Source organism: Humulus lupulus, chromosome 5, assembly GCF_963169125.1.
Source record: "Humulus lupulus chromosome 5, drHumLupu1.1, whole genome shotgun sequence".
NCBI lineage: Eukaryota > Viridiplantae > Streptophyta > Magnoliopsida > Rosales > Cannabaceae > Humulus > Humulus lupulus.
In genome coordinates this window covers 177,374,067-177,393,168 of record NC_084797.1, presented here as the reverse complement: position 1 = coordinate 177,393,168, position 19,102 = coordinate 177,374,067, and the positions used below count along the sequence as shown (strand labels likewise).

The following is a 19,102-nucleotide window of genomic DNA, read 5'->3' as shown; positions in this document are numbered from 1 at the left end:
CCTGTGACCGCCTTGTTGCTAGCATCCGCCTCTCCTTGGGATAAAGCAAAAACCCGAGCAGGAACCATCTTTTCGTCCTTCTTCCCTTCTGGTTTTTGCTGAGGACAGTCTCTTTTACGATGCCCTTCTTGACCACAGTTGAAACACTCCTTGGTGTTGGCGCGGCATTCTCCAGGATGCTTCTTCTGACATTTGGCACATGGCGGATATTCCACGTAGCTCGACCTATTTCCCCAATTATTTGGTCGTGCCCTTTTATTGTTGTCGGCTTGCTTGTTGTCAGGATGCCTTCTTTTCTGGCCGTTACCGTTGTTGCCTGATTGACTGTTGCTGGACTGATTGTTGCCGCTATTGCTAGATTGATTGTTGTTCCGACTGGCCTGAGGTTGGCTCTGCTGTTTGGGTTCAGGCTTGCTAGCTTCTTCTTTGCTTACGTTGGCCTGCAACCTTTCTACTTCAATTGCTGTCTCGAGAACGTCGGCATATGAAGTGTTTCCCGGGTTTGCTAGCTTCACCCCCATCTCGATCTTTGGTCGGAGTCCTCTCACGAATTTGTTCACCCTCAGATAATCGGTTGGAACTAACTCTGCCGCGAACTTGGCTAAGCGGTCAAACTGACGAGCATATTCCGCCACTGTTAAATTCCCTTGCTTCAGATTGGTGAACTCCTCAACTCTCGTAGCAAATACCGCTGAATTGTAGTACTTCTTGTGGAAGAGCTCCACAAATCGGGTCCACGTCATGGTGGCAGCATCGTGGGATTGCTGGACCAAATCCCACCATATCCTGGCATCTTTCTTGAGTAAAGACGAGACGCAGGATATGCGGTCAGCATTACTGAGGTTCATGTGGGCTAGGATCGGCTCCACATTCCTTAGCCATTCTTCTGCTTCAAAGGGGTCCGTAGTCCCTTCGAAGTTCGGAGTGTGCTGCTTGCGGAACCTCTCGTACACTAGCTCCATGTGTTGTACAGGATATGGAGCGTAATTCGTCATAGGCCATCCCCCATATGGACTAACTTGTTGGGGTGCTGGGGCCATTTGCTGTGGTTGCGGCTGCGCCTGTGGCGGAGGCTGAGGCTGAGATTGAGCCTGTTGGCGTTGTTGCTGTAGAAGTTCCTCGACTTGCTGTCGCAGTCTGGCAATCTCTGCAGTGTTGTCAGCTGGCTGTGCTGGTGCGTTGCGGCGAGCAGTAGCACGCACTCTCCTTCGGTGAACGGTAGGGACCGCATTGGTCGCTGGAACATCGTTGGAGGCGTTTCCGTTGGTGCGTGCGGATCTCCGGAGAGACATCGTAGCAGAGTTCTAACAGTTGAAAGAAACATGTTAGAACTTTTTCTAATAGGCTCTAAGGCAAAATCTTATTCTAAAACAATCATAACTCGGACCTATTTATTATGACTTCTTATGAAAAATTATATAGGTCTTTATTTATTATTAGAGCGGGTTTCTATACTTAGAAAAACAAGTCATCTTTATTTTCTAAGTGTGTTTCTAATCATCCTATATGACTTAATTCTCAGGCTCGAAACTTATCTTTGTTCCAAAGTTAACCATATTGAGGGAGGGCTGGGATCAGTAAAATCGTTCCCACTACTAAGGCCCCCTAACTCTCAATAAGGAAACCAGGTTCATTGATTTGTATCCACCCTCACCGAACTTAGTCATTATTCATTTTATTTAGTATTTATTATGATTGCGAAAATAGAATCAAACTCACACATGATATTCAAATAGCATGTTTATTTATTTGGAAAACAATTTCACTTATTACAATCAAAAGTAAATAAAACAAATAAAAACTACTAATCTAAAAATCGGGATCCTCTACATCCGATCCGTCATCTAGCATATCATCATCTATTTGTTCATAATCATCATTGTCGTGAGCATCAAAACGTCCTATAGGAAGGTTGGTGAGAATCCTATTCTTTTGCTCATTGGTGAACTGAAACTCAATTTTTGAGGTGAACCTAACTAAGAGGAAATAGTATCTCATTGCTAAGGGTAGTTCATCCTCCTCATGCATCTCTTCCCATATCTCTTCTAATGCTGCTATTACAGAATGAAAATCTTTAAACAACCTAATTACTAATACATATTGCTCGGTTGATCTTAGCATTATTTGTTTAGCCTCTTGAAGGCCACCTATCTCTTGGTGAAACAAAAGCAACCTTCGAGTAATCCTTTCTAGGGTTCCTACGGTGTTTCTTGGCTCCCTTATTCTTTTTAAGGCCTTAATGGCTCGGATATCTTGGTAGGTTAAGGCTCCGTTCATTCTTAACTGAAACATAAACACTAAAGTTGTTAGCTATACACATAAGTAAGGTAACTTGTAACTTAAACACTTACTTGGCGGTCCGATTCGGAGCTTTGAGCGTGTGTATCGAGGAGAACTTCATGCGAAGGAACCGTTTCTCTGATACCAACTGTAATGACCCACTAATCTAGACTATTTGGACCATTAACGAAACTATACAAAAAGCTTACATTTTTACGAAAATACCATAATTTTATTGAGTAACTTGCAAAATAAGAGTTATTTACAAATAAACAGAATACTAAGAAGGATTATGGGATCCCATTGTTTTTAAAACAAAAGATAATTTAAAATAAAAGACATTACATAATTGGTGCGGAAAAATACACATAAAATCATAAAAACATAAAATGAGACTACATCCTCGAATCGAATAACGCTCGGCCCCTTGACTCCATTCACCATCGATACACATCCTCCAAGCGTCACGAATCTTACCGCCTCTAAAGCTTATTTTCCTGCACATAAAACAAAAAGGAATGAGCCTAATGCCCAGCAAGGAAAAATCTAACACATAGTCATATACATAATTTCATAAGAAACATAAATACTTAACATAATACATATAACATACACTTATTATAATGGCCATTATTACTTGGGGTCCCATAGACTAAACAAGCATATGCCCATGGGATTAGTGGGGTCCTACTAGCTAAGTAGGTCATATGCCCATAACCCATTTGGGGTCTTGTTAGTCATATGGGTCATATGCCCAAGCCTAGAAACATATATACATATCATAACACATTTAATAACATAAAACATATAGATAACATAAGCACATTACATATTGATTCTAGCCTATTTTCCTTACCAAAGTTACTGGGATATAATGGACTGAGTTGGGACTTTTTGGAACACTCCTAAAACCATAAGAAAGAGTGAGTCTAAAGAAAGGAGATGAAATGAAAGAGATGGAAAGACTAAACCATTTGAGAAACATGCTTACCGAAACTTATGTGCTCAAGAACTTAGATTCCCTAACCAAAATGAAGATTAAGGTTAGAGATTGAGTAGAAGACTATGAGAAAGAAAATAACATAATACAGAAAGGAACTAGAGTTTTGGTTACCTCAAAGACTTGAAAGACCAATCTACACCTCCACCGAAATACTATAGAACTCACTTCCCAAAGTGTTTGATAAGCTTATGATGTTTAAGCTTATAGTTTTCCCAAACTAGGTGTTTACACTCTCACACTCACTAGCAGCTTCTGAACTTAGACCAAATGGTGAATAATGGCTGGGTACTAGGTCCTATTTATAGAGTTTGGGAAAGAAAGTATCTTGATTTTACTTGAATAAAAATAATGGCTTTTTAGGTGAAAATCATTTGAATAATCGTTCAGCAGAGGCTGAAGACTCGTTCAAAAGATGCTGGACTGTTGAAGGAGCTTGAATGGCTGAAAGGAAATGAATTAAAAAACGTTTGAAAACATACTGGAGGAGGCGATATATCGCCCCCTGTAGGCAATATATCGCCTGGGCCAGTATGCCCGAGGCGACCGTGCATCGTTTCGTGTTTTCCGTATTTACGTGCTGCGATATATCGGCACACGCTGAATAATTAAACACGAAATTACACATTTTTAGCTAAGTTTGAATGGAGTAAACAGCATTGACTAAGCCCTCAACGAATTCAAAGCTGTTGACTGACCCTATAACATTCAAACTTTACTCCTTATTAAATTAAATCCTCAAAAATCTTTAATCCTTAATCACCATTCATAACATGTGCTTAAAATCCTATTGGTTGATGTCTAAACCTTATAATATAATAAATATAATCCTTAATATCAGTCACATTAATCAAACCTTAGGTTATACTTAATATTCTTAAACTATAGATTAAACATAGAAAATCTATAAGTACTACTATGAGTGTCCAAATAATTCCCGGTCTGAACCAAAAATCCACAGTTACAAAGATAATACTAAACATACTATAATACTACTAAACAATTAGCTAAGTAAAGTTCTTGGACTCTACATACAGGTTGACCATTCTTCTCGGTATGGGCTCTCCGAAAAACATCGATTCTAGATATTTTAACATCCTCATTTTCTTTCTTCTACACAATACATCAATAGAGATTATAAAATAGAGACTACAATAATGGAAGCAAAAATACAAACAGTATAAAACTTAATTATTACCATATCATCGATTGTTCGAGCATATCCTCTTCGACTTAAGGTGTGTGGAACAACTTTCTTTCTTCTCTCTTTGTATTTGGCCCTTATATCCTATTTAATAAATAAGTAAAAGAGGCATAACTATATTTAATTTAACGCCAACAGAGATAAAAGAGGTAGCAACATCACTTATTACATCATATTTCTTACCAAATGTTCTTTACTAATTTTTTTGGCTACAAATGCTCTCCATTCTACATCACTTTTTATGCAATCCGGCTTTAAGGCTAGTCTTTCACTCTCATTTTTTGCATTGATAATATCCTTTACAAGTCTAGATTTCCCAGCTCTCCATTGTTCTGCCATCATTTCAAAGCACATCTTTTTTTGCCAATCATCATGTAAGTCATATTGTGCCTGCAATAGAATATGGAATAACATATTATATGTTTAAGTGTGGAGCTGAATATATATAAAAAACTACATTCATAAAACTTGTAATTCTACCTGAATAGATGCCCAAAGAACATCTCTCATAATTGGTGAAACTTTCCTCCAATATGAAATAGTGTAAGGAACAACCTCTCGCACAAGAATGCCCACAAAAGAAGAAAATTGCACTGAGTTAGTACCAACTGGTTGCCCTTTTTCATTCCAATTTATTATCCTTAAGTCATTGTTCCTCTTGGTAAGATTTGCCAATAGATTTTTTCCCCTTGTCTTCTTGGCTAAGTTCATTACATTCGCATCTACATCTTGAGGTATTTCTTCAATGTTAGTTTGATTTGCCTCATCAGTTGTTTTTTGTAATCTAACAGATTTTCTAAGAGGTTGTTCAAGTTCTATCTCAGCCACTTCTTCACATTCTGCAGCAGCCACTTCTTCACATTGTGCAACAGCCTCTTCTTCAAATTCTACACCAACCCTTTCCTCATCAGCTATCTCTTCATGTTCCTCCCTTACCCCCTTTTCACAAACACTATCAACTACCTTATCTACTTCATAATTAAGAGATCGTCTAGTCTTCCAGCTTATCACCTATCTCCATGTCTTCCATGTCTTCCACATCATCATTTGGATCTGGCTTTGTATTATAGACCATACGACGAGTTGCTGCTCTAGTACTAAGAGTAGGTGGTGAGTCAATTACAACTCTAACAGGTGCAGAAAACCTACGAAGATCACTCTTTTTCTTTAAAACAGGGCTTCCAAGCAACATATTGTCGCAATCAGCTTGAGTCTTCAATGATGCTTTTCGCTTTTTGGCCACAAAATTGCATAAAGCACCTGGACGAAGGTGTTTTTTTGGAGATCTTCGTAATGTACTCATTTTTCAAGTTTAAATTACTGCAATATAAATTGAAAGATAACATAAGAATATAAATTAGAAATGCGAATCACCAAAGAGTAATAAACATACACCAAAACCATAAAACCATAATTATTTCATTCATATTAAAATAAAATCATAAAGTACACCATAGAGAGTAATAAAACCAGATTTGTTTCATTCAACAAAAGAGTAATAATACACCAAAATTACATACAAAAAGTGTAAGCAGATTTGTTTCATTCAAAGTACATAAGAAACAAAAGGAAACTCAATTTTCTTCATTGGATTCAAGTCCAAAACACCCTCTATTTGAATCCTTTAAAGTTATATACCAATAACTTGACTCATTCACCCTTGCATAAAAAGCTTTTTTCACTTGTGAGCTAATACAAATGGATCCCTAATGGATTGAGCTTGTTCTATATTAAAATTTACAAGTGTATAGAACTCCGACTTCTTAACACCCACTCGAATATTCGCCCAATCGCACCAAAACAATGGCACCTTAAAAGTACGATAATCAAGCATAATTATTGACAAGTTCAATGAAACTATTGTAGGTCTTTCTAATATCAAGCATGAAGTGGATGAAGAAAACCAAGCAATCATTCTGCTAAGATCTTTACCAATAGCCTATCAAGAGGTGAAAGCTGCCATAAAATATGGCAGAGATGTGATCTCCTTTGATGATTACTTACTGTCACTAAATCATCAAGGAGAGGTATATGGAAATGACAAGAACTTGATTTTTAATTCCAATATGCTAATTTCTTTGTTTTTTTCTTCTTCTTATTTAGCTAATTTCTAATTAAATGAACACGTTGATTCTAAACTTGCAGACTTTTATGCTAAATGAAACTCTGAACACTCCTGCAAAACTTGCAGACTTTTATGCTAAATGAAACTTTGTACCAATTATCTTTGCTTTGCTTTGCAGCATCAATAAGCTTTTAATTTCTAGTAGTTTGAAATTCTTTGCAATGCTTTAATTATTCCAGCGCACAAACCTCTGTTTTGCACCTTCTTTCACCGATTCTTGATATACTAGTATTTTACTTTATGTCTCTCTCTCTATATATATATATATAAACTCATATTTGGTTAATCGAATTAATGGCAATAAGTTTCATATGGCCATAACAAAAGATAAATCATTTTTATCTTATTTCTTTTTCTTTGTACTCATATTTAGAAAATATGTTTTAGTGGACAACATTGTTAGGTGTTAGATTTTCTTATGATATGTAGGCCCCTCCACTTTAAAAGAGAAGGCAGGTGGCCACTTGAGCTAAGCGCAACTGGTTAGTATTATAACATCTTATTTTTATTTATATACAGATTGACTCAAAGAGTGGTCTAATCAAGTCTCAAGAACTTATCCATTCTGGTATGTGACAGTAAAAATTCAGATTTGAAGAACTATTAACTATGAAGTGTGAGAATTCTTATCCGTTATGTTAATGTTTATTAGAACAGATACAATATTCTTACTTTGAAATCAAGACAATATAAAGTAAGATGACTCTCAAAGTGAGAACATGAGAGAGCTTTAATGCACACAAAAGAGGCATCAAGAATCACTCTGTTGCAAGCTTCATGGCTTGTCAACCTCTTACTACAGCGTGGATACACTGTCAAAATAGTCACTGTTCGAGACCTCAGTTTGTATTCAATTCTTTATCAATAAAATTTCAAGGGTATATTTGTTTGGTTTCAGATGTATTTATTCAAAGTGTATATTTGTGGGTTGTGTTTATGAATATTAATGGTACAGATGATTCAAAGAAAATGCAATACACTTGGTGTCATTATATGGAGCTAAGGAGAGACTTCACTTGTTCAAAGCAAAAGCAAATTTATTGGAAGAAGAGTCCTTTAATTCTATTGTTGATGGATGTGTGAGTGTTTTTCCCAGTAGTAGTTTCAGTGACTAATCTACAGGTCGGTCATTATTCTATTTGCTTTAAACTAATTCATAGCATCTGTATATTAATTCCAATTTTCATCAATGTAGCAGTGGTCTCCCCATTATCCAAGCATTTGTTTCAGCTAGTGTGGAAGATATTGTCTAGTTGGACATGTACTGTACACTGTTCAAAGGTTATGAACAAGTTACAGCAACTCTACCCAACTTTGAGCATTCCTTAAAAGTAATTCTTTCTCTTGTTATACTTACAAAAAAAATTTAGGCTGGTTTTTTATGTTGTTGGTTAGTTTTATTTCGAATCAGATATGCAATTACACCTCTTAAGCAACCAAATTCCATACTTTCATTGTTTGCATTGCAGATGTGCACATGAGAAACCTCCAGTACCAACGCACCAAGTATCAAAAGGAGAGGGTTTTTTCAACTTTTAGGTAATTCCCTTTGACATGTTTTCTTAGTGCTAACCTAAATAAAAAAAATTAATTCTGTAACCAAGTACGATCCTAGGATAGGTGCATTAATAGCAGTTAATTCAAGAATGTAAATGGAGAAAAAAGTAGCTCTAAAGAAGATTTTGAGACTCAGGCAAATATTATTTATATATAGAACTTTACAACAGTAGCAATACACAACATAGAAATAGATGGAAGTTGTAACAATATAACTGAATACAACTGAAGCTAACAAAACAAACAAACCAGAAACAAAAAACTAATCATGTAATATTACATTGTCTAACAATATATACATATATTGTTATCTTATTGGAAAGCTTCCACTTTTCACCCTTGAATTTATAAAATTATGGCCCCAGAAAACCAGTGGTAACGGCTATTCAATAAAAACAAACAAGCATAAGTGGATTCATTACAAAAAAGTAGTATACAATCTGATCCCAACTTAATCCACAAAACCCATTACAAAAATAAATGTTTATGCTCTCTTGTAAACAAAATGATTGGCTGAACCTTAACTCTTTTTTAACTTTACATTGAGTTTTTCATATTAATTTTTCTATTTCAAGTAAATAGACTTGCTGAATCTAATAAATAAAATTTTCTACATAAGCCTTCCTTAGTACATAAAAAGTTAGTATAATAAATAAAAGCATGAGCAGATACTACTCAGATATTCTATTCGCTTCTATTTTATCTAATAAAATAAAAGACACAGTTCAATTCTCTAATAAATGAATGGATACAAAGAATATCATTTCTATTAACAAGTTATAGACTGGTAGACATGGAGAAACAAAAGTACTTACTACTTCTAAATGGAGGGAAGCTTCTTGGTCTTCTTGTAGTAACATGCAAGTCTGTGCATCCTGCTCTCTACCAAAATCAATCGACCTGTTCCTCTCTAGATGCTTCCTAATAGAGACTGCCTTCTTAATAAGATGGTACAGATCTTCAAGAATTTCAGGGGCAAGACCTAACAAACAAAACCAATTTTATAAAAACAAAGAAATCCAATCAACCAAGACATACAGATAAGACATCGCCCAACCAAAGGCTACATGCCCTTATCATTCAATAACCGTATTAAGATACTCAAACAAGAAAAACAACTAGCTCAATTACACTATAATCCCAATTACCCAAAATTAAACAAATGAAAAACCATAAAAATTAATTATTCCCTTCGCTCATTCAAATATTTAGCAAACAGTTAACTAGACCTAAAGTTCTTCCAACAAAAAAAAGCAATGAAATGGGTCGACAATGACCGAAGATAAGGCTCAACATTGACTAAAAATAAGGTTATACTCTTGAGCTCATAAAACAAAACACTAAGAATGATTACCGTGGGCCTTGAGAACACGCAAGATCTTGCTTCCAGTAACACTCTTCACCTGAGCAATCCCGTGAGAGTCATGAAGAATCACACTGATCTGAGATGGAGTAAGACCCTTCTTTGCAAACTTGCAAATGTTCTCCTCAACCTAACAGCATCATACTGAAAATAAGCTTGTTAATAGAAATTTTCATATCCCAACCTAGAGAAGGTCACGAGAGATTTAGGGAGATACAATGAGATGAGGGAGAGTAGTGAGGGAAATGTCAAAGATTATATTTTTATAGATATATATATATATCATCAGAAAACATGGCTCGTGGATGCAATGATTCTCAAGAAAAATATAGTCAAAATTTCAAATAAAAAATTATAGAGAAGCATACTTTATATTTACCATATATCTTGAGATTTACTTTGGCTCCATTTTTTTTTCTTCATCAAGGCTCCAGTAGGAGGTTTGGTCCAAGAGAGGAGGAGGAGGAGGTGGTGATAAGGTTGAGTCTTTACCAATTGTTTTCCAGCTAGGGGACAGGAAAATAGAGATAAGGTTGAGTCTTTACTTGTTTTCCAGCAAGGGGACGGGAAAATAGAGATGGGTATAGCAGGAAGAGAAAGGAGAGAAGGAAAATATGATGGAAAATGAGACAGAGAGAGAAAGAGATGAAAAGGGGAGTCTACTGCACATAATAGGGAAAAGACTGGTTAGGCACATTCATTTGCCGCTTTTTTTTTCAGTTGTCGCGTGTTACTTTACTCATTTACTTTATATATACTATAATACTTTTTTAATAGTATTATAATGATGTGTTATTGAAAGGGGGTTTTGTTGTAGTGAGAGACAGGGGAGAGAGAGATCGTGGAAGATGGAAGGAAGAAAGAAGGAGAGAAAAAAATAACCCATGGGGAAGAGGTAGTTAGGGATTTCCGAATCCCTAAGGGTAAGTATTGGTTTTTAGTGTTGATTTAATTAGTCTTCTTCTTCCATTGATGCTAAGAGTATTTTTTTTTTCTACTCTTTTTGTGGGTTTTGAAACCCTAGGCTTGAACAAGGGGTGGTTATAGTTTTGGGTGTTGGTCACTTTTGTGTTCTTGATTCTACAATCAAGAGAGGGAATGAATTTTTAGCCCTAATGTTATTATGTTTTCTTGGGTTATATGGATTGATGGATTTTTTTTTATTTTGATGCGTGAAGGATCTGACCCAGGCGTGTGGCTTGGGTATTCATTGTGTTTTGGTTTATGGCAATATTCTATTGTTGGTCATGGAGAGAAACCTTGTTATAATTGAACTATTGAAGGGTTTTGCTTTATTTGTATGAGATAAGACTTGATGCTATGTTTTGTTGGTTTAAAAATTCTATGGAAAAGCATGAAGGGATTTGGTTATTTCAGCCTAGGGGTGATGCCCAAACATGTTCATTTATTTTTAATGCCAATGTACTCTTAGAAACATGATAGGTTTGTAAGATTTTAAGTGGGTTCCTTTAAAAATGTTAGTAGATGCATGCTAGGGCTTAAGTGTTGTCTTGATCTATTTCATGCTAATGTAATTCTCCCCAATATTTTGTAAACATGTAAACGAAAAACATGAAATATGGATGAAAAGGTTTCGCCCATAGGTGTGATGCATGATGAGATTGTTTTATTTTTGTGTCACCCATGCATATTAAGAACATGCTAGGTTAATTGGATAAATGAAATGACGTGTCTTAAATCTTTATAAATTGATGTATTGGTGGTACATAAATATTCATATTTGAGTTTTGAAAGCATGTGTTGGGAATGAATATTGCTTGCTGATTTTGTGTATAGTTGGTGAGAAATTTGGTGAAATAATGATTTGCATGCAAAAGTGATGTTCCAAGTGCTATGATGATTTTATGATTTTATAAATTGATGTATTGGTGGTACATAAATATTCATATTTGAGTTTTGAAAGCATGTGTTTGGAATAAATATTATGATGAATATTGCTTGCTGATTTTGTGTATAGTTGGTGAGAAATTTGGTGAAATAATGATTTGCATGCAAAAGTGATGTTCCAAGTGCTATGATGATTTTATAAAATTTAAAGGGTATTTTAATTCACATTAAAATGATATTTTTACTCAAATTAATACCTATATTTTTTTATATATATTTTATGAAGAAAATATAAGTTTTAATTCCAATTTTATGATTTTTGAATGTTTAATATGTTGCTGGAAGTTTTTGGTAAAAATGAGAAAATATCTTTTAAATGAAATGAATTTTGTGTATTTGATTAAATAAATTAATACCCTAAACTATGTATATATTAAAAATGATTATCTTTTTAATTGTAACCATGAATTTTCACATTTTTAATAAGTATAGTTTTCTTTATTTTTAATTAAGGAAATGTTGGGTTGATTTCCCTTGTGACTTTTAAACAAATAAATAGTTGCTGAAAGTTTAGATTAATAAATTAAAAATAATTATTTTGTTTAACCTACGTTCATTTACACTACATAAATTAAGTCTTAATTAATACAAGCAAAATTATATTTTTCCTACACCTAAAATTATATTTTCTCACACCAAATCTTGTATTTTTGTTAACTTAAAATAAAATGTTTTTTTCTAAAAGAAACATGATATTTACAAGTACCTTTAGATAATTTTAATTCTTGTTATTTCTCTATACAATTTAAAATGGAATTATTATTATTATTTTTTAGAAAGTGGCTAAATAATTTTTTTATGAAATAAAAATAATGCCTTAAGAGGTTTAATCAACTTAGGAATTTAAAAGAAATAAATAATGGTGAGGAAATTATGTTGCTAAATCTTTATTTGAAAAAGTTAGAAATAAGCATGTAAGAATTATCGTTTTTAACGTCACTTTTTAACAACGCTCCCACGTATGCATGTCGCATACAAATGCACTTTTACGTTAAAAAATATGTCTATTATTCAACCGTATAATAATTACTTGAAAACCATGCATGGATAATAGGTAGAATTAGCATTATTCTTTTGTGATTCTATGTGAAAAATGTGCATGTTTGGAAATTATGTGTAAATTGCCCCATGTGTGTATGGCCCATGCACACATGGGGTATATATGTTGGGCACAAGAAATCTCATGTGATGTTAAAGAATACTATTTGATTATGATTATAGGCTCGTTGTGAAGTTTGTTCCAATTTTGCTTTGCTCGGACCTGGGGTAAGGAAGTTAGACATAATTCTATTTGTTTTGCTATGAACAGTAAGATTGGCTTGTATGAATATGAATGATATATATGATGATGTCCATGTATGAAATACTATTTTGATATGATATGATGATTGTAAGAAATTCATGTAGTTTTTCTTGGCTTTGATATGACTGGATTGCATGTATTTTTGTATGTTGTATGATATGTAATGGTTGTTAGCGTGTTGAACGTGACACAACAAAAGGGGTTACTAAGGATATGAAGACGTAACCCGAGTTACTAAGGATATGAAGACGTAACTCATAGGGCGAACGTGTCGAGGTTATTCAAGAACCAGAGTTCCTGTTTACCTTAAGTTGTGACATGGACAAGATAGGGGGCTATGTTCACAAAGTTATGATAATGATGCTTATGATTATAATGCTTATGATGATAATGTTCATGAAGAAAATGTTTATGATGATGATGTATGATAATGAAGTTAAATATGATGTATAACGATGTATGAATGTGAATATGTTTTCTTTATGTTTACTTGTGTGTTGTTTCTACTTCCTTACTACGCTTTTAGCTCACCCCCTTACTTTCCCTTCCAGGTAGCAAATAGGATTTCTCTATGGTACGCGTGGTGATGTGAGGAGTTCCAACGTCAGGGTGCATATGGCATGGGGGCATCCTATGGACGAACAAACGATCAGTTTATAGAAGAATAATATTATGTTTATTTTTTTTAACTTTTCAGAATTTATTAGTGGGACTTTAACTTTAATTATTTATAAAAATGTTGCATGAAAACTATTATTTTCTTTTTAAACTATTGGGCCCAACTTGCATATTTTAGCAAGCCCCCACTGAGATTTTTCATATAATAAGTGGGTTTCCTTCTATAAGTTTATGAGCATGTCAAATTTTTTCAAAATATTAGAGTAAGGCGTTTTACACCAGCTGAAGATAAAGGAAGAAGATATTCCAAAGACCGCCTTCTGCACGAGGTATGGGCATCATGAATTTTTGGTGATGTCTGTTGGACTGACCAGTGGTCCAGCAAATTTTAATGGCTTTGAAGATTATTTGGACAAATTCGTGATTGTGTTTATTGATGATATATTGGTCTATTCTCAATCAGAAGAAGAACATCTCCATTTGGTACTACAGAGGCCCTGGGAACACAAATTGTATGCAAAGTTCAAGAAGTGCGAGTTATGGCTTCTTCAAGTAATATTTCTGGGTTATATTGTGAGTAAGAATGGGATTATGGGTGATCCAGCTAAGACAAAAGTGGTAAAAGATTGGCCAAAGCCAAGGAATGCTTCAGAAGTTAGAAGTTTCCTTGGATTTTCACGATACTATTAGCATTTCGTTGAAAGATTCTCAAGGATTACAATGCCTTTGACTGAACTAACACGTAAGAATTTGAGGTTTGTGTGGACTAATAGATGTGAACAAAGCTTCCAAGAGTTGAAACAGAGACTGATCACTGCACCAGTTCTTAGTTTGTTGTATAAGAACAAGAAGGTTATGAAGTATTGTGACGTGACGCGACAGAGACTAGGATGTGTCATTATGCAAGCTGGGAGAGTCATAGCTTATGTTTCAAGACGGCAGAAAGAATATGAACAGAGATATCCTACACATGACCTTTAGTTGGTAGCAGTGGAATTTCACTTAAGGTGTGGCGACACTACTTATATGGGGAAAAGTGTGAGATATACACTGACATAAGAGTTAAAGTATTTCTTTACCCAAAATGATTTGAACATGAGACAGAGACGTTGGTTAGAATTGGTGAAGGATTTTGACTGTGAAATCCTTTATCATCTAGGGAAAGCTAACGTGGTGATTGATGCCTTAAGTAGGAAAGGTTCAGGCCAAGTGTATAGTTTGAAATTGATATCAGCAAAGTTAGCTGAGGAAATGACTAGTGCTGGTATATATTTCATGGTTGGTAAATTGGTAAATATAACTCTTTAGTTTACCCCTGTGGAAATAATTAAAGGAGCAGAAAAGAGTGATCCACAAATGGTGAGGCATAGAGAGGAAGTCTTAGCTGGAGTGGCTAAGGACTTTCCTATTTCAGATATAAATCTGTTGAGATATAAAGATCGGATATGTGATTCCGATGGATGCTGGTGTTAAGAAAAGACTCTGGATGAGTCTCATTCCACTCCATACTTATTTCATCCACGCACCACGAAGATGTATCAGGATTTAAAATATTGGTATTGGTGGTTAGGGATGAATAATGATATGGTGAATATGTGGCTAAGTGCCTAACTTGTCAGCAAGTGAAAGCTAAACACTAGAGACAAGCGAGGTTATTACAACCTTTGGGAATTCTTGAATTGAAATGGGAGGATATGAACATGGATTTTGTGGATGTATGGCCTTGGACTATGGGGTAATATGATCTGTAAGAGTGATCGTGGATCGATATACCAAGTCAGCGCACTTTCTGTCTGTATGAAAGAATTATACTGTGGGTCAGTATTCTAAGCTATATGTGAAGGAGATTGTATGTCTCCATGGGGCACCAAAGTCTATAGTGTTAGATCGAGATCCTATATTTACTTTCAAGTTTTGCAAAATCATGTAGAAGGCAATGGGTACAAGCCTGAAATTTAGTATTGCTTATCATCCTTAGACTGATGGAAAATCTGAGAGAACAACCCAGATATAAAAAAACATGCTTTGGGCATGTGTATTGGACTTCGAGAAATCATGGAGTAATTACATTTCCTTTGATTGAGTTTTCTTACAATAATAGTAATCAGTCAACTATCAGAGTGGCTCCATATGAGATGTGACATGGTAGGAAATGCATATCACCTATCCATTGGGATGAAATGAGTGATTGAAAGTATCTTGGTCCTGATTTTGTTTAGAGAACCAATGAAGCCATTGAGAAGATTAGAGTGCAGATGCTTGCTTCATAGAATGGACAGAAAAGCTAAGCAGATCCAAACAGAGGAACGTGAAGTTCCAGGTTGGAGACTATGTATTTCTCCGAGTTTCAGAAATGAAAGAGAAAACATGATTTGGAAAGAAAGGGAAATTGAACCCTAGGTTTGTTGGACCTCTTGAGATCCTGGAAGGGACTAGGCAACTGGCTTACATATTATCCTTTGTCAGGGATTCACAGTGTGTTTCATGTATCGATGCTAAGGAAATATGTGTCGGATACTACACGTGTGTTGATTTATGAGACCTTGGAGTTACAGAGAGATTGATCCTATGAAGATATGCTAATGGAATTTCTGGATAGAAATGGGTAAAGTCTTATCGAATAAGACTATTTCCTTAATGAAAGTATTATGGAGGAACACCAAAGTAGAGGAAGCGGCTTGGGAGCCAGAGTCAGATATGCGGGAATCAATATTCCAAGTTTTTCATGTAAATTTCAAGGATGAAATCTCTATTAGGAGGTGATAGTTGTAATGTCTGAAACTCCTAATGAGGTTAAGTACCCTAATGGCATGCCTGAAGGGCATGCGTGGAATTAATTTATGAATTATATTATTATTATATAATTGAATATATTTGATTATGTCCATATTTGTATTTTGACCAGCTGAGGGTATATTTGTGATTATATATGTTATGTGCATTGTGACCAAATTATTGTGTGGGAATATGTTGAGTTTCGGAAATAGTGGATTCCTTCAAGCAGTAATAGCATAAATGTCGTCATGGGGAAATATCCGGCTTTGGTCGAGTTTCGAGGTATTATCTGATATTTTATACTTGATGGATATTAGATAATAATTGGAGTTTAGTGACATAATTGGAGTTAAGGGAAGATTACCATTCTTCCCTTGGGGCTGATTTAGTGAGAATTATGGGGAAGGGGTATTTTGGTCATTTAGTGAAGGGGTTAGAAAAAAATGACTAAGTGTTGATGCCTATCCTCATTTCACATTCTAGTACACTCTTTCTCTTCTACTAGCTTTCTCTTATCTTCCTCGCCATTAAACCAAACTAAGAGTTCATCAAGTTGCAAATTTCTTCAAGATAGCTAGGAGAATTCAAGGTTCTTAGAGGATTTTCCAGCTGCTAGTTACATCTTCATCATAGGAATCAATCACAAGAGAAAGGTAAGAGTTCTTCTTCATTATGCTTCATTTTGTTCTTGATGGGATTTGAGGATTTTAGTTGATTTTTCAAATTTAATGATGCTAGGTTGCTTATATGGGTAGACTGAGATTAGAAACATGTTCATGAAATGTTTTAAGGCTTGAATTCGAATTGAAAACCATGAATTAGGTGAGTTTTGAAATTGGGGGAAATTTGGGGATTTTAGCCCTAATTCTTGAATTATGGTTGATGTTTAAATGGCACCTAGATGATGTATTTTGAGTTGTATATTTGTTTTGGTGCATAAATTTTGGGTTAAAGTCAGTTTGGGGCGATTTGGTTTGAAATTGGCTAAGTTTGAAAATCTGGAAAAATGCTGATTTTGGCTCTTTGTATAGAGCCGATCGATCGGCCTATGGCAACTGGTCGACCAACGTGCATGCAGGCAGGCAAGCATTTTTGTTCAGCCAGTCGAACGACCTGTGCTGACAGCCTAGGTTTGTTTTTAATGGGTAACCTTAGGGGATCATAAGCTAAGGTTCCTAGGACATAATGAAACATGTTTAAAGTGTACTTAGAGCCTAGTGAGGTTTGTGGAAAAGTTATAGTAGGATTTGGTTTATGAGAAAACTAAACCTACATTTTATTGATTGGGACTTAGGGTTATCAAAGGACGCTTAAAAGGAATCGGACTTGGGTTTGTGTAAGCTTTATTGCTGGAATCTAGGTAAGAAAATTGGCATATGCACATAGAGTAGGGCGCTTGCCAGGTTATGATGGGATACTGTTATGACCTTATATTTGAATTTGTTAGGGTTGAGCTCCCATTTATGCATAATGATGTTTGCTATGCTTATTTATGTTGAATTATCTTTTATTGATCGACATGGTCCGTATTCGACTATAATTGTGCGAAACGTAGGCCATGATGGCGGGGCCACCATGGGAGTTATGTACACACTCTCCCGGCATGGATTGTAAGCTTGGTGCTGGGAGACGCACCTCGCTCGGTTGGGTCACTCTGCATGGCTACTTGGCATGGCCATGCAAATGGTTTATGTGTTTGAAATGAACATGTTTATAAGCTGTGTAACATGTCAATGATTTATATGATTTGAATGAATGTAATTATAATCTGTGAAGCATGCCAATTGCTGTTGACATTTAATATTGTTATTATTATGCCTTGTTGAGTTTTCTTGTTGGGCCTTGGCTCACGGGTGCTCTATGGTGCATGTAAGGGAAAGAGGAAAGTAGACCAGCCATAAGTTGGAAGGCTTTGGAGCGGTGCATACATGTTTGGCCTGCTCGGCCGCCGGGGTTGGGATATTTGAGGGACTTAGGGTAAAAGTCCATTTTGTCGCTTATGTCTACATATTTTGATAACAATGATGTAATAACTTTTGTTTAAACTTTTTTTGGGATCCCTTGCAAATATTTAAAGTTTTAAATGAAAAAGTTTAATCCTTTTGACCAATTTTTTAGTACATAAACCTTTAATTAACTTTAATTACACTTTTGAGTCCAAATGACTCGCTTAAGGAGTTAAGCACCATTTTACAGACATGGTGTAACGGTCTTGGATTAGTGGGGTGTTACAAGCTGCATGCTTGCTACTAGGTTGACATGACCCGAAGCAGGTCATGACAAGGAATGTAGATCCAGATAATAATGTCACCTTCCAGGAGTGCATAGATATTTTAGTGCCCCGTTATGATTTTAGCTTTCCCCCAGGAACTATTATGGTAGATAACACCTTTAGTTTTAGGAGTGGGAAGTTTCGGCAATATGACACCTATGTGTGTCCCGATAACGTTTTATCCCCTAACTCTCTATTCCCATTTCCAGTGAACGGAGAATATGAATTGAGCTCAGATGATGAGCTCGCTTTTGAAAATGTTCTTCTCGTGCCCGAAAATGTTCCACCTATGCTTTCTCCCAACCCAATTATCCTCGACCTTACTAGCCCTGATCCAGTTAGTCCAATCCCTATTCCAAAACTGATATTGATAGACTCGTCCACTAGCTTGGAGGGTAGGATTATTAACTTTTTCCCTTGTTTTATCAAGATTTATTAAGCTTTTCTATTCCTCTTATTGTTGTTTGCAGAAGAGAACATGAGCGACCTGACATCAGCTTTTACCTCCTCACGCCCAGCTATAAAGAAAGCTCGGATTATCAGGAAGGTCGTCACCACTGGGGTCAAGGGTTCCTCTATTATGTCCCAAGGCAAAGGCAAGAAGGTACCTGCTGTGAAGCCTGCGGCCCAAAACATGGAGCTCGTGCTTACCAGCCAAATCATCCCTCCTTCAGCTCTTCTCGTGATTCCTCCAGCT

At 35.6% G+C, this 19,102-nt stretch overlaps 1 pseudogene; it reads right to left on the bottom strand.

The window, feature by feature from the left end:
• Window positions 1-8,986: 8,986 nt before the first annotated feature.
• On the bottom strand, window positions 8,987-10,272 carry LOC133779731 (small ribosomal subunit protein uS15-like; annotated as a pseudogene).
• Between the last annotated feature and the right edge of the window lie 8,830 nt (window positions 10,273-19,102).